At 48.4% G+C, this 20,417-nt stretch overlaps 1 protein-coding gene across 5 annotated transcripts in view; it reads right to left on the reverse strand.

Annotated features, from left to right (window-relative positions):
- The window catches only part of NACC2 (NACC family member 2), a 59,879-nt gene that overhangs the window by 19,901 nt on the left and 19,561 nt on the right, over positions 1-20,417 (reverse strand). Inside the window, exon 1 of one of the 5 annotated variants that reach the window (XM_074923642.1) lies at positions 11,009-11,113. The exons of 1 other annotated variant lie outside the window; for it this stretch is intronic. The gene's annotated coding sequence lies outside the window, so the exon portion shown is untranslated. Of the gene's footprint in view, positions 1-353; positions 374-5,973; positions 6,097-11,008; positions 11,114-20,417 lie in introns of those variants that run through there. 3 more of the 5 variants (XM_074923640.1, XM_074923643.1, XM_074923644.1) reach the window with 3 other exon arrangements.

The raw sequence follows: 20,417 nt of genomic DNA on the forward strand, positions 1-20,417 counted from the left end.
TTTAAAATCCCGTTTGCCTTCGATACTACTGAAGAAAAACTACGGTTAACTAGTACTGAAAGCTTCTAAGAACAGTATTTTTTTTTAAAAAAAGGAAAAAAAAGAAGTTTATCTGAGAAAGATTTAAAAAAAAAAAAATCTCTGAAAAGAAAATAATAACCCACAAAGAGCTGCTCTGTTCCCATTGCTGGGAAAAAAAAAAAAAAAAAAAAAGTCCTATCTGCAAGGCCACGGGGTAACAGGAAGAAAAGGGAACACACTCGGAGCCAATTTAATTGTATCTGCATGGTTAAAAAAAATTCTTCCGAGCGAGGAAGTTGCCGGTCCCCTCGCCTGGCTGGGAGCAAACGTACCTTCAGCAGCGCCCGACCCAGCGCGGCCGCTCGCCGGAGGGGTCTGGTCCCTCCGTATCGCCCCGGTCGCCACGCTAGACGCAGCGACGACGATCGCACAGGGGAGGGGAAAAAAAAAAAAAAAAAAAAAAAAAATATAGTATCAAACCCTGGGTTTGTATCTGCTGTAGCTCAAGCTTTTACCAAGTCAAATCTCCCCGGCAGCGCACAGCATCTAAATGAATAGGCCGGATGCAGATTAACATTCAGGCTGCTCTCTGCAATGAATAGAGCCCTTTGATTAGGGACCTGAAGTAAATGCCAGTTTCAAACCGAAGCTTTAAAAACAGAGAAATATCAGTGCCAGAGGAATGCTCTCAGTGTTGGTACAAGACAGACTTTTGATGAGTCACTGCAATGCAAACAAAGATGGCAGAAATACTGTACTGTATGCTGATGAAATGCTTAGTGGTGCCACGGCAACTGAGACAGGTTTTAAATTTATAGTGCAGTTTTGCATATGAATTACGCTGTAAACTGCCTCCCCTGCCATCTAGTACATCCAGAGTGTCAAAGCATTTAAACTATTCCAAACAGTCTGCAGAGCTGGCACTGCTGCTGGTTAACTCCTGCAGCCGGAGGAAGGCGCGGCGAGCATCCCCCAGCACCCCCCCCGCATCCCCCCAGCATCCCGCCTGCCCCGGCATCCCCCAGCATCCCACCACTCCATCCCAGGGGCTCCCCAAAACCACCCACCCAAAAGGACGGTTTTGGGAATGCTCAAATCTGCCCAAAATAACGGTGCTCCTTGGGCAGCCACAGTCCTGATTCTCCCCCCCCCCCTCCCCATACAAGAAAGCCTTTCAAATGCAGGAAAAATGTTTACCCCTTGGGGAAAGCTTCTTTCAGTCTGTGGCTGAATCCACTAAAAGCAAATCCATTTGCTTAAGTAATGAAATCCTAGTCACATTGTCTCCTGGATTCAGATTTTAAATTACCTTCGCATTTATTGAGCATGTTTGGTGCTTTTTTCTGGGAAAGAGGGTGGGGCCTCACTTTGCTTACTTCTCTCTTGCCCAGAGCGTTTTTATCTCTGCTATTGCTCTCAGATTTGTTTCAATTGCTCTGCTCGGATGGTCACACGCAGTTAAAATTTAGGAGATTAGAGGTGAAGCCATCCTTAGGGGAGGGTAACCGTAGGGAGCGCAGACGGGGCCGGTGATGCTCCGGCGCGACCCTTCCCTGCTGATCGTGCTCATACCTCCGCTTCCACCGTCCAGATGTTTGGTGCATTAAGTTCAACTCGAAAGCAGCAAACTGCTGCTGCTCCCGAGCGCCCAAGGGCTGGCTGCCTTCCCCTGCTCTTTCAGCAAACGGCACTGACACGACTGTTCTGCATCCCACGGGACCTGCAGCCTCCCAGCGCTCGGCAGAGCCGCCACGCTCCCAGCCAAGGACCTCCAGGACCTCCATGTGTTGGGAGCGCTCAACACTTCATCCCAACCCGGTGTCAGGTCAACGAGATCTCTGCCTGGTGTTGATGAGGAGGCTGAGGCACTGAGAGGGGACCAAGGTGACATCCAAGGAGGGAGGAGGTCAGAGATGACACCACGGCAGCCAAGCCCAAGACCTCTTCCTACCATGACACCACCAACCTCTGTTGGAGAAGGAGTCTGCCCCAGCAAATGCAGATCCACTCTGGATCTGTGAAAATCACTGAAATTAAATGTGCTTTACAAAACTTCTCCACTCAGGGACCTGAAGGAAGCCTCGTCCATGCGGATGGCAGACCATGGGTGGAAAAGGATTTCTTTCCTCCTCTTTTCTTCCAGCAAGAGCTCCCTTAGAGCTGGAGTGACCAGGCAGGTGCCGGGTGGGACCTCCCTGAACCTCCTCACAACCCCCTGCCTTGGAGAAACCCGACAGAGCAGGATGAGTGGGACCAGCCAAGGACAGCTTGATAGCGCAGTACAAACCGACTTAAAATAGATACCAATTATTAATATTGCTTAGAATCTGCTCTATAAACAAGCCAGGCATGCCAGCAGGAACCCATGTGTCTCTCTAAACACACCAAAACTGATTCAGGATACGTTTAAGCTGCTAAGAAGCACCAGAGTGCCCCAGCCTAGCAAATTATTGGCAGATTTCAGTTAAAACTTCCCATGAAACATCAGTTTGAACGAAGATGTTCCACACAACCCATCCCTCCTGGGGTACGCCTTCCACAGGACTGCAGCCTGGCCTGACCACCCTGAAGGGATCCCACTCCAAAATCACATCACTCCATTGTCTTTTCTCCAATTCCAGCAGATTTCATAGCCGCTGGTCACAAAGCCACCGAGCTTGCTGGTGGCTCTTGGTGAGAGTCTAAACCTCCAGTTTTCCTGGAGAAAAAAGGCCCTGAGACACCCTCATAGGGAAATGGTAAAAAAAAGTGTGTTTGGTCTAGAAGCAGCACCGAGGAACACAGGCAAAGCTGTACCAGCAGGTTGCAAAAGCCCAAACCACCTCAATAAACCATAGACCAGAACTGCTGGATTTTTGTTTCTTCCTCCCCATTTGGCACCTGCCTTTTTATGACCAGAACACAGGAAAAAAAAACAAAAAAAACCCCAAAAAACCCCCAATCCAAAACCACCAACAACCCAAACACCCCCAAAAAGTCTAAAAATAAAAGGACGCAGTCTGGAAAACCAAGGAGAACCTGGTCACCACCAGACCTCCCAACCCCTAAAAAAACCCAGCAACAAAATATTACTGGGACTAGATAGCAAATGCAGTAATATTTGATAATGTCTAACTTAACAATCTCCTCTATTAAATATTTTTTTTTAAAATAGAGCACCAAGCGACTTTTCAATTGTTTGAAATGCCTTCAGTCCATCTGACATGGGAAGAAATGCAGGCAAAAATGCAGGAAAAATGATCTTAGCAATTCCAGATATAAACTCTATTCTGCAATCTCGTCTCCCAAGCTAAACTGTGCCCCAGGGTGCAGGAGGAGCCCCCAGCACATCATCACCCAAAAAAATCCAGTCCCCTTTGGGTTGCCATGTCCTACAGGTGACAGATGATAAGGACACCTCCTACCAAACGGGAAAACTTGGACAAAATGGGATTAAAACCAGCCAACCACCCCCACCACACTGATTATTTAAGGTATGTGACCACTCAAGCAAAACATCCTTTTTTTTTTCTTTTTTTTTTTTTCTAATGGCAGCCTCTTTTTCCAGCTCTTGGATATAGCAGGACAATTTGTACATGTCTGCATGATTTCTGTAAAGTCATAGCCTTTATCACAAGATGTTCATCAAAAATGCAGCTGTTATTTGGTACAAGTTCCATGACAGTTTGAGAATCCCCAGTTTCTGCGTTCATGTGCTTTGGGGAAAAAAAAAAAAAAAAAAAAAAAAAAAGCAGGTTTGCTCTTTTCTAAGCTATTTTCCTGCTCTGAGGCCTGAAAGGTCGGAGTGAAGCGACAACAACAAAGGAAAAAAGCATCGACTTGGAATAAGATGCTGGCATCGTAGCTCCCCCAGGAGTAATCAGAAATAATTAGATAATGTATTTAAATTGTCTTTTTCTTTAGCCAACATACAAAGAGACTTGGAGACTTCACCCCTGCCAAAAAAAAAAGATAAAAAAAAAATCCCCAAAGTCCTAAGTTTCCCGCAGGAAGGTGCGCTGGGCAGCAGCTGGGGCAGGGACAAAGGCAGCAGGACCCTCCGGGGGTGGGAGACAAAGCGGCGGAGGGCTTTCACCCCCACCCAGCCAAAGCCCCTCAAAAGAAAAGAACTGAAAAGTCCTGCCCTTGAAGGCCCCAAAAGGTCAGAGGAAACTTCCCTTTCTTCTGTAAATGAGGAGAGAGGGGGGAAAAACCCACCCTTGGATTTGAGGCTGGCAGGGGGATGTCACCCAGCTGGGCAGGGGCTCCCCAAAGCTGCCCACCACCCTGGAGCTGTCCCCAGTGTGTCCTCACCCCCGGGCACAGAGGTGCCACCTGCCCAGCTCTTGCTACAGGGTTTGTTTTTTTTTCCCCCCCCCCCCCTCCCTTTCAATGAAAAGGAAACACACTTTTTACATAAGCCCGAAGGAAAAAACGCAACAGCTAACTGCAAAACTCCGCGGCGAAGGACGGTTCTCTGAGCACGGAGCTGCTGTAACGCCTGCGATGAAATAAAGAGTTAAATAAAGTCAAATAAAATACACTTCAGGTCTACGCTGTGTATACCCCACCACGCACCACAGGTCGCTGTGTCAGAGAGCCGAAAAGCAAAAAAGGAAAAGTCTTTGCACACACACACCCCCCCCCCCACCCCAAAACCGAGCCTCCCCTCTGCTCACGTCGGGGTTTGGGGCGAGAAAACCCGGCGAAGGGGAAGGAGAGGGATTGGGGCAGAAACCTGAAATGTGGTGAATTCCTGCACAGTTGAACGCCCGTCTTTGGCAGGGGAAAGAAAACAAGGTTAAGTTTGGTGATCAAATGACAGTCATAGCGAGACTCCTCTTCTCTTCTGCAGCATTCGTTTCTGCAGCTCCGGAGTATTTATTTTTGAAATGCTGCAAGTGGCAAGCAGCGAGCAGTGCTAACCTACCCTATTTTTAGTGTAGCAGCCAGTGGCTATGGGTGAAAGATTATTTCTTTCTTATTAAGACAAGCAGAAACGGAATTTGCCAATATTACTAAGTAACGCATCAGCAACACACACGCAGCAGACATGCGGCACGGAGCTCCGTTTGCTTTAGAATCCTAAAAGTTCACGCAGAAAGTAAAGACCTGGAAGCTAGGGCAGGGAATGGAGGGGTGGGAAAAAAAAGATGGAAAAGTGAATTAAATTAATGGTGATGATGCAGCCCAGGCGGTGCGTGCAGCCCCACTGCCAGGGCAGCCCGGGGATGGGGTGCTGGGGGCTCACCCGGGGGACCCCGGCACAGCCCTGGGAGCGATTCCCGGGGACCCTGGCATAGCCCCGGCACCGGTGGCGGTTCCCCGGGCTCTGTCCTGCTGCAAGGTGAGTCACCGGCAGCCTGGGCACAGCTCCGCCGCTCGAGGTCACCCACCCGGCAGGCTGCTGTCTCCAAAAAGTGCAGTCATTCAGCCAAGGCGAAGCGTGTTATTGCCATTATTATTTAATTAGTTGTTTGGGGGTTTTTTCTTTTTTTTTTTTTCTTATCTATCACTGATTTTAAGAGCTCTCAAAGCAAGGAGAAACAAAAATAGAAAATGCAACATTTTAGTGTTTTGGGTTTTTTTTTCTCACAGATTGCTGCAAGGAAAAAGGGAAGGGAGAGACATGGATAAAAAAATACAATTATTCTGCAGAATATAATTTTTTGCAATCAAACAAAAACTCAAGACCCCGACTAAGTTACGTCCACCAGAAAGCATACAGCACCCCATCACCATGCCTTCTGCAAAGCGTGCATCGCCTGCATCCCATCGCAAACATTAATTCACATCCGTAACACATCAAAAAGACAAGTGCCATGCTGAATTGTATTCTCCTCACTCCTAGTACACAACAGCAGAGCTAGCAATATATAACATGCATGACTCAGTTCTACCATCGTGCCACTACGGAACAGAAAGCCTTAAAATAAAGTAAATATCTTAAAAGGTCAATTAAAAAAAGCTTACAAAACATCAGACGCTGCTTCTTGCTAGAGCTCATTACCTAGTATGGTGGAGCTGCCTGTGTGTTTTTTTTCTTGTGCAAGTTAGTCTGTGAGTCAGCATTAACACACATGAGAACATCAGGAATACTGCCTAGTTCTGATGCAATGGAGGTTGTAAAAAAAAAAAAAAAAAAAAAAAAGAAGAAATCGCGCTCCGTTTGGACAGAAGCCTGTAATTCAATTGCCTTTACTTTTCAATTACTGCATAGCCTACCCTGACCAACCTGCAGAGGGGAAGGAAACTTTGCTTACATCTCTGTCTTAAAATTAATGACTTTTACTTTTGGCTACAGCCTATTCTCCCTGATTTAAAAAAAAAAAAAAAAAATGTAGGCACAATATCATTAACCCTTCAAGGGCAGCTAAGCCCTTGCAGCCATCGGGATCTCCATGTTTTTGTAGAAATTTCAGCACTGGAAAACAACATTGCCAAAAAGTTCTGGCGAAGGAAGACATTTATACATTAAACTTTTAATACTCTATAAAGCAAAGCTACAATTGCATCTGAGCTTGATCCTTAATGGAAATATAAGCTTGCAGAAAAGGAAAGTTACAGACTGCAGAAATTTAACTCTCTACTTCCAGGTTTATAGAAGCAAATACTAGACTGCGCAGGATGTTTTACAAAACTGAGGTTTCTGGGCATTGAACAAAACCTCCGAGAAACCCCAAATTTGTGACATGAGGTGATCACCTCAACCTTGATGCCCACTTTCCCCAGGCCGATGGGGGCAAAGCAGAGGACCCGCATTTTTCATACACTGCATCTCCTGCTCACACCTCCGCAAACAATTCCCTCTCTCCCCCTTTCCCGGGGGGGGGGGGGGGGGAAAACTCCCCCCTGCAGACTCATCTCCCACCCGCAGCATCAAGGCAGGAGGGTACAGGAAACTCAACGCCAACTTTTCATTTCTGACGTCTCTGCTCTTGCAACAAACCCCTCCACTGGTCCGACGAATTTTACTCAAAGCTTCAGAATGTGATGATTTCTGTAACGCACCCTAAAACACCCCCAGACAACACTGCAGCCCAGAATATTATATATATGATATTACGATATAGATTATATATGGTTAATATCTATGTATATTTTAAAAATATATATTCTACATGGTCAAGTAAGTCTTCAGAGCCAACGCTAACATCTTACAAGTTTTGTGCTGCTGTGCCAGAGCCAATGCCCCGGGAGAGCCCCACTGATGCACAGCTCTAGCTACAGCACATACGTTCCTTAAATTTGGGGTTTTTAGGGAGATCCAAGCCTCATGCAGCAGAGGAGGGTCAGAGGCTGGAGGGAAGAAAGTCTCCCCAACATTCACGACATACTGCAGGCGTGCGCTGCAAACTCTGAGCTGGTCCCACACCGACGAACACCAATCAACCCATCAAAAAAACCCTGTTACAGCTAATGCTTATGGATTATTAATCCAGTGGATCCCAAGCATATTCTAAATTCCAGTTTAGTTTGCTGGTAGTTTTCATGAGCAGACACAAAGACTATAATTTTTTTTTTTTTTTTAAATACACAAGTATAAATTGTTATTAATGCGCATTAACTGACAAGGAAAGCCCCTGAGATAATATCACTTCTGCAGTCTCCCTCGCACACAAGGGTTTGTCTCAAACCAGTATGAGCCTGGTGGGGTTTTTTTCTTAAGCATGTGGGATACTTGAATACAGATGAATTGAGTTTTAAAGGAAAAAAACCCAAGCAGCAACTTCTGGGCCAAGTTCTTGTGTGCCAAACTTTTCAACTGCCACAGCACAGCTCGACAGTGTTTCAAAAGAATTTAAGCACTGTTTTGAATACTGCTGACAATCTTCCTCATCAAAATTTGTAATTTAAATACCTCAAATCTGAAAAGCACGCTCCCTGGGGCATGCTTCATTCTCCCTCCCCGCCACCCACCCTCCTCAAACCCCGTTTGGCACAAACTCTTGTTTTTTTTCCTGTATCTGGCTGGTTTCTCCCCCACCTCCCGCAGCCCTGCATCCCCCCGGCATCACCCCGCAGCATCCGCTGCGTCCCGCAGGGACCCCAGTGCTCGAGCAGAAGTTTGTTCTTCAGATTACCCATAGATGAAATCTTTGTACACACTGCAGTGCCCCAAAGCACCGTTCCCTTTCTCTTTTATACCTACGATGCTAGTTTAGGGGTAAAGCTGTTTACTGGTTTAGAGAGAAAACCGTGCTAACCATGCTGCCCGGACTCCTAAGGCAAGAAAGGGTTAATGCGAGGAGCCCCGCTTCCCAAGCCTCTGCTATCCAGTAGATAAGATGTTCCTTCAAATGCCTTCGGATATGTCAATAAACCTAAAAATAATTCTATGTCAATAAGTCTAATTGGCAAGGAACGGCAAAAATTAATTTCTTGGGGTCTCTGTGATGTTACAGGCAGCAGCTCCATTTTGGCAGGAGCGTGTTTAAGATTCCCTCCCAGTGCTGCAAAGCACCTTGAAAGGTCGACGAGCGCTTTCATATTCTCAGATCCATCTACAACGCTGCAGCAGATGAAACGGATTGACCTAGACGAGAACTGAAACAGTCTCTGTGAAATAATCCATCAACACCCTTCGCCAGCCGCAGCCGCCGCCTTTGTCATGGGCACGCTTGGAAATCTCACCTACCTACTGCAGCCGAGCCGGGGCTGGAGAGGGTTTAAATCACAGCCCCGCTCTCCTGGGATGTAACCAAACACGGCATCGATAGCTGCAGAGCCGCCCAGACGGCACACAACATAAAATACCTCCATATTAAAGTGTGTGCAAAGCCTGTGCCCATTACCGAACTCATTAAAGACAGTGATACTTTGTAACATACTCTAATCTTTAATATTCATAGCTTGCTTCATTTGCATATCATGCCATAAATAGTTGAAGCAGAGGTAAAACACAAAGCGCTCTACTTGCATTTCTAATTATGCCTAAAATCAAATGTAAATCACAACACATCCAAGACACAGAAAATATTAAATTTGCTGTCTCTCAGTTAAAAATCTTCATAAAAAAAAAAAAAGCCAACCCACACGCACAAACCTGATTATTTTTAAAAAGAAAAATCAAACAGGCGTGCGTAGCGGGAATGACACTGTTTTAAGAGGGGAGCTCACACGTCCAAAGCCCCAGCCCTGGCTGCAACCCCTCGGGCCAGCGCTGGCACCAGCTCATCCCCTCAACCCCTAAAAAACCTGCATTTACCACCCAGCTGCGCTGCCGGCGGCTCATTTAACCTTGGACTTTGAAGAAACAACAGGAGCCTTTTGCTCTGGGGGAGCTGGGAAAGCTGATCTCCAGCAAAGGAGGTAAATTTGAAGAATCAGCTTGAATGTGAACTTCTGCCACGGCGTTGGGCTGGCTGGAGGTTGGTGCTTCAGCATCGCGCGCCGGCGCGGGAGGGAAAGTGCTCCCCGAGGCTGGAAGCTGCTAAACCCCGAGGTTTAATGAGAAAAGAAGGTGTTTTGGGGTGCTCGTGCTCAGCAGCTCCACATCCAGAGGGAAACAGATGATTTCTGCTCACAATGTACCAAAACTGATCGCGCGGGTCGTTTTTCACTGCTCTGCTTTTTCCTGAAACGTGGAAGAAACACCCCTGGGAGGTGGGTGCTGCCCTGCAGCGTTCCCACACCAGCACCAGCACCCACCAGCATCAGGCCCATGGAAAAGGCTCCAGAAGCACTGAACTGCTGGTGATGCCATCCGATGGAAAGGCTTGGAGATGGGTGTCCTCCAGACCCATCCTGGACATTATCCCTTATTATAAGAGCTACAGCAAACTCACCTGCCTCCTCCTCCGGAAAGGGAACTGGGCGGTGTGGATAATTGCTCCGGGGACTGCAGCCCCCAGCCACCACTGTCCTGGGAGGTCTGTTCCCACACAACTCTCAAGTTATTGACTTCTGAGGAAAAGCGTGGTCCTGGGGCGGCACAGGAGAGGAGCCAGGCTGTGCTCAGAGGGGTAGAGATAAGCCTGGTGTCCTCACCCGTACAACCGAATTAACCACATTCCCCCACTTCACAGAGGCGTCAGAAGACTTAATACCTGTAAAGCAACTTGATTTGCTCAGATAAAAAGTGTTATTAGTACACTACTGCCAATGGCGTAAATAATTTCCCTTTAACAAGCTTGCTTCTGCATTGAGCATGGGGATCCTTTTGATTTTATGAAGTCCATCACCACCAACATGTGAAAGTGCAGGTTTTTAACTCAAAAGCAGAGCTTGGACCCACACGCCGTTCCCGACAAGGTGGGATCATCACGGCCATGACCCACAGGACCTGCTGCAACCCCAACCCAGCCCTGGCCCTGCTGCTGTGCTCCTGCACCTCCCTGCACTGAGACGCTGCTCCTTGCCCGCTGCACCGACCCAACACGCTGCTGCTGCTCCCAGGAAGCTCAAAACCTTCCTCCTCTTCATCCATCTCCCTGTTCCTCCTCTTCACCTCCCAAGAAGCTACTCACAACAGAGAGGCGCAGCATCCGCGATACTCAAAATAAAATAAAGTTTTACAGATTTATGCCCAAAGATTTAATTAAAATCCAGTGAACCAAATTTTGCAGAAGTAGGACAAAATTCACACATTTTGGGAAGCCTTAAGGCGCCCTTGTCCAGCAGAGGGACACGGAGCAAGGCGGGCTGGCTGCTGCACGGCACGGCCAGCATCCTTTCCCACTTACCTTCCCTTTACCTCTGGGACTCCAGCTGCAAAAATGCACTACATCTTAATGAAAGGCTTTTGTGGGTGGCTGTCCCCAGGGAAAAATGTATTTTTAAGGCACTTGAACCAAGACTGATTTTGAAGAAAGAGCCAGCTAAACATTACCAAAGGGAGCCAGGCACCCAACAATCGCCCCAGCTGGGAGTGCAGCTCCCAGCCACAGCCTCTCCCTTATTAGATTTTTCCCATTTTACAAAAAGGTTTATAGAGACTTCTGAGAATGAAAAGCTGAAAGAAAAAATAAATTTAAAAAAAAGTATCATCGCCATGTTCTGCTCCTACTTGTACGCCGGGTTTCCAGGGTCCCCAGATCCCATCAGTGAGCGGGTCCAAGGACTTGTGTGAGGGTCCCCCCCTGGGGTCCCCCATCCTCTTGTCCTCCCCTGGCACTACAGCTCGTCCTGCTCCCTCTCCAGGCTTGTGTCCAGCTCAGCAATATTGCATCGGTTCTATCAAAGAGTTAAAGGATCTTTTCTGCAATAGCAACTTCCAAAGAATTCCAGAGACGTCATTAAACTTAACCCCAAAAGGTGAGCGTTTGCTCCGGCCCCCCAGCCCGCGCCGAGGGAGAAGTGAAAGCGAGCTGCTCACAGCCTGCAAAGCTTTTTTGCTGTTCGTATGTACCCTGGCATCTTGCCCGGACCTATTTTTAAGCCCATTTACTAGAAATCCCACAAATTAAAGGAAATACGGATAATGTTGTAAGAATCCTTTGGGCCAAATAAAAGCTACACATAATTTTCCTTGTGCATCAGAGTAAGATCCTTAACCACAAAAACCAGATTTCCCCAAAGCTCTTTTGCAACAGTGAGAGAATCTTGTTTTGTAAAAAGTTGCTTTGATTCACTCCTGGATTACAGGGAGCGCGGCAGACACCGCTGCCTCCCGGCCAAACCGGGAGAGGTGATTACTGTTATGAAACAGAAAGGTGTTAGGAGAACACAAATAAATTAAACATTTCTAGCTCTTGAATTGTGACTATTAATGACAGTGAAGCATCAGAAAGGCCTCATGGAGAGAAGCTGCATGGTGGTTATTGGGTTGTTTTTGGGTTTTTTTTCTCTGCATAGGAGACTGTTGTGTGTTTTTATTTTCTAGCTTCTTTCAAACCATGTGTTCATGGTGCTCACGAAGGACCAATGTGCTGGAAAGCCTCCTCCAGTGCACTGCTGTCTCCCGGGCAAATTCCTGCTTGGTGCACCCCAACCCCAGCTTATCCCAGCTCTGAGAAAAGCCCCCACAATCTCGTTTTGACAGTCCATCAAATAAGGAGACCACCAAACTCATTTCACTTGTCCTCACACCCAAACCTGCCCTGTTCCAGGCAGGACAGCCACCACAGACCCGCTTCTCCATCTCCAGTCCCCACCCCGGTGCCACGGCAGGGCTGTGGGTGCTGCTCCCCCACTGCCCACCCCCAGGACGGGGACAGGAGGACGCTGACACAAGCTGTGCATCACGCCAGCCGCCGCAACGGGTCTCCACAGCATCTCCTTGGGGATTTTATGTGAAACAGTGATTTTATGCAAAAGAGTGATTTTACACAAAACAGCGATTTTACACAAAAATAAATCTATGCTCTGTGTGTCTGTATTTACATAGTTGAAGGGGGGTCTCTCGTGGCGTGGACATGAGGGAGGGGCAGTGCAGGAAATAACTGATGGATCTTTGCAGAAAGCTCACCTGCCTCTCTGGAAATCTCCATCCTGGGTGAGTGGCGCCAGTGGCCGGAGGCAGAAGCCCCCCCGTTGGGTGTCAGCCCCCCGTTTCCCAGGGGCACCCCTCATCTGCCACCGCAGCAAGCAGAAAAGGGGCGAGAAGCACCGACGGCCCTTCCTCCCCACGCACTGCCCTGGCTGGAGGAGGCTGCTCCTGCCCCCTTCCCTCCCACCCCTTGCCCACACCGGGGAAATAAAGGAGCATCCGACGTGCAGCATCTTCTGCACCAGGACCGTTGGGAAGGAAGGAGAGAGCCTGGGTTTTATACAGCATCTGCAATTTTAACTATGCAAAGACTCCATCGCGTTAAATAAACTCCAGTAACAGCTCTTGTATTTCGGTAGGATTAAAAAGAAACTAGCAACCAGATACATGTTTCAATAAAACTCATAAGACAAGCAGAAACAGCCCCAAAACACAACAGTAAAAGCAGCATTTGTGGTTAGTCTTTGCGGGGAGGGGATGAGGAGAAGGTGCTTCATTTCCAACAGCGATAAAGCAAAGCGAAGCAATCATCATTAAACCTGACTCTCCCTTCACTCTTGTTCATCCCCAGCAGTCGCTTAAAATGTCTTCCTCGCAAACATTTCAGCTTCCTTTTAAAAAGAAAAATAATTATGCGGGGGAATAACCACTTCTATTCTACAAAGGCACAGATCTGAACAGTTAAACACGCAACTTTGGGAACTTTTCCAAGATTTATATGTTTTGCATGGAAAGCAAATGTTTTTTTTTCCTGCCTGGGAAAATATTTAAGCGCTAAGTTTATGAAGCCAAGTCCATTTATTCCCAGTTTATGTTGCTGCTCAGATGGAAACTAATTAGCGATTTATCCGGCAGCGTGGGGATGTGGCGCTGGCCGACGCCACGAGCCCCCGACCCGTGGCTGTGCCAGCACGTGGCCCTGGGGGCTCTGGCCCAGAAATAGGTTTTCTCCGCGGCAGAGGACAGCAGGACTGGCTGAAGGGTGGCACTGCGGCCACCCTTCCCCACAGCACCCCCAGGGCGGGCAGCGTGGAGATGCCCAGGAGAGAGCCCGAGGTTTCCTTCCCGCCCCGCCAGCCGCAGCTCATCCCCATCGCGCTTTTCGACACGGTAAAAGTCTTTTTCGAGTGATGCTCTTAGAAATAGCAACACTTGATCTGCATTTCCCTGCACACCTGCCAGTAAGAACTGAACTGCTGGCTTCACTGCGTGCGGCTCGCAACTCCTTCTTGTCCTCCCGGCTCGGAGCTGCTTCCACCTCCATCAGCCCTGGGTGGGACCCGCACCCAGGAACCGAGGCAGTGAGGGGAGCAGCCTTGCTGCCAGTGGGCAAGACCGGTGCCAGGCAGCTTTCCCCACCGAGATGGCATCATGACAGCGAGATGCACGACGCGACCATCACGGTACGGAGCAGCAGGAATCACACCAACGTTATCGAGCATAAACCATCCCCGTTTCTCAGGCCAGGCTCTGCTTTCACCTGCATCAGTACCTCCCACAGGTGCATTTTGTAAATACATCTCCCCTCCTTTTTTTTTATTGCCTGCCAGTGCAGCGCCCCAGCTCCCGAGGAGCCGGCGGAGAGGGAGGTGGAGCAGCACGGCTGTGCGTGGGGTGCTGGCGGCAGCCACCTTGCTTGTCCCCAAATTGGGGAACCCAGAGAACAAGCTTTGGTCCTTCGTCACGTAGGAGCAGGCGTGGAAAAAAGCCCCAGTGGGGCTGGGGACCCCCAAAGAGTAACCCCAGCTCAGCAGCATCGTCCCTGAAGCACATCGCTGGCAGAGCGGGACCAGAGCGGCCCCAGGCAGCCCCCCCAGCACCTGGACACTCACCTCCTAGGAAAAAAAAAAAAGGGAATATGGCCCACGAAGCCTTGCCATGCTGAGAAAGAGCTTCCACATCAGAGCTGGGACCCGCCACCTCCCCAGGTCCCTGCCCTCGCAGCACAGGGTGGCTGCACACCCACACAACAACCCTGCAAAGACATTCTCATGAACTGGGAAGGAAAAACACCCCAGTTCTCCCAGGGAACTCTTAGCCTGGGAGTTACTTCTTATTTCTAAGAGGGGCTTGTTCTGGCCTGCCCCAGAGCAACATCCATCTTTCATCAATTGAAAGATGATAAAACTCTGAGATCTGTTCAGCCCAAACACTCAATTAGTTGCTCAGATACCTGGAGACTTTTCACCCCAGACTTAAGACCCTTCAGCTTTTTACAGCAACACGGCCAGCGATTTGCCTCTATTTTTCCATTTATTTGTGTATTTTTCAAAATCTTTCTGGCCAGTTAGACCAGAACCATCACGATTGCGAAATCCAGGAAATTTGCTGCAACGCTCTGTAACACTTGCAAGGCAATTAGCCAAAACCTCACACAAATAAGCTTTTTTGCCACACTGTTCTAACCACCAAGCATTAACCCATTTTCTTAGGAAACAACATCTGCTGAAATAACTTCCTAATCTAGGAGCAGGCGTGGAAGAAAAGAGCTGCTGCAGTATCTAGTCCACGGTAAACAAAATTTTTAGGCAGAGTCGTCCCGCTCAGGGGGTACCAACTCACCCCAGCTGAGCAAAGGGCTCCTTACACAGACCCTCTCCCCAGAATATTTATTACCCGGCCGGGAAAACTGATGGGGTCAAAGCTTTCCCTGCAGCACGGATGTGCCCTAGAGACAGTTCTCTCCCCGAGGAGCCCATGGCAGAGGCAAAGGTGGGACAGCCTCGGGCTTCAGGGCATGAATTTGCACCCCTGAACCTGACTGTCATGGGGTCTGAAATCCTGGGAGCTATAGGAGCAGCATCCTATAGCTGTAGGAATAAATCACTGCACAGGCAGGACAGCTCCTGGGTAATCGTTGGTAATAATAAAGAAACCGCTGGGCAATAAAGCAACCGTTTCCATTTCCTACCCCTGCATTTACACAGCTTTTCTTCCTGGTAAGATGTCAACATATAGCAAAAATTAAGCTTCATGATTTGCCCTAGGAAACCGTTATCACACGCAGATAAACTGAGGCAGAGCACGATAATGTAACCAACATTAGCCAGCGAACCAGCGCTCGCAGGCAGCAAGACAAAAATCACGCTCAGTATTTTTCCTTATTTCAGATTAAAATAGCAGCTACGCTTCTGTGCTATTTGTTATAACTCATTCCCTCCCTTATTCTCTGTCCCTGCTTTCTCCCCCATCCTGAAAAACCAATAAAATAAAATAAAAAGCTTCCTTTTGGGAACGCGGCAGTAATAATACTGCTACCATCTGTTGATAAGTCCAAGAACCTGCACAGGGAGGAAAGAGGCTGCAAAGCTGAAAGGGAGTCAAGTGTTTGCATGGTTTTATTGAGAAATGAAATCCAGCTTTAAACACAGTAAATCGGAGACTATTCTGAATCACCTCTTGAATTTTTTAATGCTACTCCTGGGAGCACTGAAGGTAAATATGTTAATTTGACTTCAATCATGGTGCAGGGGAAAAAAAAAAAAAAAAAAAAAAAAAGCACGCCGTATTAGTTTAGGGTACCAAGTCTTAAAACTATTCATGCATTTCTGCATATTTTATACTCAGCAAATAAAGTTCCAAGGTTCTATAAGGAGGCTGCGAAATTATTCTGAGTAAGCAATAATGAGGTGTGCATTATATAAGGCTGATACTAATGGTAATCTATTATTAAAATTTAAGAGTTATAGCAGCTACATTTCAAACAGTTCTCCAGTAGTTTTTCTTCTCTAGGAAGGGAAAGCAGCACCTGGAGAAAGGAGGTTGGTGAGACAGAGGGTTTCGTGCGTGGTGCGTGGGATAACAGCCTCCGACCAAGGTGCACCCCGAGTCCTCAGGGTAATCCTTCCAATATTTCTCTAATTAACTCTCCCACAACGTGCCACCACCGCTGCGGTCAGCGGCCTCGTCCAGCCGCTCAGGCACGGTCACGAGTCACGGCTGGTTCATATTCCCAACGTGTTTAATTCTTTGCCTGATGTTTCAGTGTAACGGATCTCCCCAAAACCCGCTAGGCATTAAAAAATTAACAGGGTTTCAAGTTTGTACACCTTAGTGATCCTCGTGGCTAGCTTGACCCGCGATTTCTGCTGCGATACCCCTCTTAGGCTGGAAGGAGGGCATGAACGTGACCAGTAAAACCCAATGTGCTTTTCCTGCCTGTGCCTACGCTCCTACCAAACCACCTCCAGCACCTTGAGAAAAGACATCCTCGTCGGACATGCGGGCCACGTCAAACACACCATGGGAAGAGCGCAGTCGCATCCTCACGATGCTCCTCGAGCTCAAACCGAGCTTTGCCTGGTGACAGTGTGAGCTAGACCTGCTCTGCCCCTCTCCCAGCCCCGCTCCTTCCTTCTCAGGGGCTCAGGCTGGAAGAGGAGCCCCACGGTCAAACCTCAGCATGGGGCTGGGGACTGGCCCCTCGCCCCGACGGGGAGTCACCGGGCGCTGCGGGAGATAAGGACATACCATCATCCAGCACAACAGCACCTCTTAGCACTGCCACGAGAGAAACAAACAGAGAAAAAAACCCCTGAGTTTGGCTCATTTTCCTCCTTCCTACATCTTTCAGTAAGAATCAAAAGGAGTCTCTGGGGGCTGTAAATCTGTATCTGACAAACCCATACAGAAATAGGCACATCAGCGAGGGACCAGGCACTGCAGCAGCGCCGGGCCTCCCCACGTTTAACCTGTTACAGCTCCATCTCGCAGGGCTCACGGACCCCCAACACACACCAGGAATGCAGTGGTCTCGCTGCATCGCCTGCCCCTTGGAGAAAAATCCCCCCCTCGGCTTGTATGGAATGCAAAATTAAATTTTAGCTGCAATTCACAGTGGATTGCTAGCGTGCAGCCACTTTCATTTTTTTCTGGTGCAATTTTTCAGTAAGTTTAGATCTCAAAGGCAATATTCTGCCCAAATGAAAGGATAACGAAGCATAATAATTTCAGGAGAAACAAACTGTCTGCACTGAAAGGGACCTTAAACAGCGACGAGCTCTTTGCTCTCTAGGCTGGATGGGGTGCTGGGAAGCAAACCAAAGCAGAAAGGATGGAGGGGGTACAGAGCAAGTTGGTGTTTGCTGGGTGCTTATGGCACCCAGCTGCTCTGTCTGCCCATTCCCTGTTGTTTCACCACCTACCTGGGCCAAAGGAGTTAACAACTCTTCTGGGACAGCGTAACAGGAGATGAGAGTTAGTCATCTAGGCATGTCCGGATCGGTATGAACCCGGAGCTGGCGTATGAATGAAGTTGCCTTGGAGATGCAGCCAAAACCAATGACCAGATATTAACTTTTCACAACGGGCTGCCAAAGGAGGCAGAACATGCAAAACCAGCAGGACGACAGCTTCCAGCAGAGGCAGGAGCATCTGGATAGGACGGGAGGGACCCCTGAGCCCCCCATGAGAAGTAAAACCCTGCATGCTTTTGCTCAAGAGGCAGGAGAAATGTCCCCTTGCAAAGCCAAACAGGCCAAGAGTTAGCAACGAAACCCTGGTCTTGGACCTTACGGGATGGGTAAATGACGCCCAGATGCAAGATGCTATCTTCCCCTGGATTAACTTTAATGTTGATATTAAAGATACCAGCACCCAGCTCGTTACTTCTTTCTGGAAACAGCTTCACAAGCAGAAAAAACAGCTACGGGCACCTTACGCAACACAGCTGAAATGAGATGTCATTAAATAAAAACATTAACAAGTAGTTCAAAGGCTGGGCTGGTGAAGGATTACACATCAGCAAACATCCCCCTGCCTAATCCCAGTGCTTCACCTCCACTTCCAAGGGCAGTTTTGGAGGCGGGTGAGCAGGAAGGAGCCGCTGCTCCGGCCACCTGCGGGGCTCCTCCGCTGGCACCCAGCACGGTCCCTTGGCAGGAGGAAACTCGGCGCTGAGCAGAAGTTTCTTAATCTCAGCTCACAGCAAGGTAGCTTCCTACGAGGCACTTCTCCCACCCTGATGAAGGTGGTCATCCCGCTTCCCAAGGGGCCTGCGTGAGGGGGACAGCGGGTGACCAACTTTCTAGTTGGCTGCACTGAGAAGGAAGAGCATCCATCAAAATCCAGGGGTGAAGCCCATGGGCAAAGCTCAGCTTACCTGGACCTCACCTCCCTCCAACCTCACCTGAACACCGAGCCATGGAAAGAAGCAGCTTTTCAACCACAACAAGATAAATTGGGGCACCATTCACTCCATCCCGGGCAGGCAAACATCAGCTGCTGTCGAAGGACACACGCCGTCAAAGGGCCACACCACAACCCCCTGGTTTCTAACCCGAAGTCTGAAAGAGGAGATGCTTTTCAGGCCCTGCAACGTACCTCACTTTAGCTCACACAGGGAATGACTTACAGGGGAGGGTGGGATGCGGGAGAGCCACGATCCCCCCATCACAGCTGTCCTGGGCACGAGACCCAGCCCCAACACCCCCTCCACTGCGCAGCCAGACGATGAGCGGGTTGTAAAACTGCACTCCCGGCTATGTGGGACATCACAGAGCTGAACAGAACTCGCCATCTCTCTCGGTAGAAGAGCGTGAGATGAAACGGGCATATTTGTATTAGAGCCTGAAATGCAGAAAGCTCCCGTTCCGATCTGCACGCCAGCCCCTTGATATTTTTTCCCAGAAGGAAAAACAGAAGATGCTTTCCATAAGCAGACGATTTCAGCAGCTAATTTTACCATCACTTATGGTCGACTTTATGACTAAGATTTCATGCTGACTATATTAATCCTGTCAAATTTCAGAGTGAGAGAGAAATGATACTGTATATTTTATGGCTGCAATAACTTCTAAGCCATTAGACATGCATGCTGACATGAAAGTAATCAAATTGATTTTTTTTCCTATTACAATGAAGAACTTTGTATGAGCAAATAGTCTTTCTGGCACAGGAATGAAACCCCAAAAAGCTAGCACTCACTCAGGAAATTAGGAAATTGCCACGAGCCACTGTTCAGAAATTTGGATATTCTGCTTACTCACACATTATTGTCACCAAAGCTGAAAGGAACGTGTTAGTCAACCAAACGATCGACAAAAGCCAACATGAGGGATAAATGGAGGTTTCTGAAGCAAAGTTAAATATTGGAGGAATTGCAGTTAATTGCCTTCCCAGAATAAAAGGCTCCACCGTGCCTTTTTTAACCTCCTCAGACACACCGAGCTCCTCACGTGGGACAACAGCTTGCCGGCCACTTCTCCAGGTGTTGGGTCTATAAGCCAGAAGAGGTCTGAAGTTGCTGTTTAGAGGGCTTCTCAGCAAGTCCTGAAGACCTGGAAGTATTAACAGATTATACTACAGGTGCCAAGATGAAGGGCTTAACCCCTGGTGTGTGCGTGTAGACGCCGAGGCAGCAGTAAATGAGAAAGCCCGTGTGCCTGAAGGTCAGCTGAGAAAAACAACTTCGTTTTCAGCTTGGCCTCTGCAGAAAGCAGAGAGAAAGACAGACCATTTAAAATAATTCTTTACATGTAAATAGGCCTTTAGTTAATAAATTCCACTTGCTCAGTGTTTTGTTGGTTTTTTTAAACCCAACTCATATCTACACTCGAAACTAGGAAGCCCTTCTTTGACTCACAGTAACAACCTCAAATTCTGATTTAAAACCCTTTAATCTGACACGTTGGTAAAGTTCTAGGGAAAGGCGGGTCCAAACGGACCCTGTGATGGGCAGACAAGTCACAGGGCAGAGCTGACAGTTCGGGGTGTCCCCTGCCATGTGCAGGTCCCCCGTGCCAGGGCACCCCAGGGCTCTGCAAGCCAGGCCTTGCACGGGAAGGGGGAACCGGTCTGCACACCTGTGAGGTGCAAAAACCCGTGAAAACTTGTTTTCTTCCTCTGATGCATGAGTGCACGTTGGGTGTGAGAGGACAAGCCTGGCTAGGTTCAAAGTCTTGAAAGATGCAGTAACCAGGAGCAATTAAGTGTAGGTAACAGGTATAACGTACTACACTTACACGGCACCCTGAGAGGTGTAGCCACG

Source organism: Athene noctua, chromosome 20 (assembly GCF_965140245.1).
Source record: "Athene noctua chromosome 20, bAthNoc1.hap1.1, whole genome shotgun sequence".
Lineage (NCBI taxonomy): Eukaryota > Metazoa > Chordata > Aves > Strigiformes > Strigidae > Athene > Athene noctua.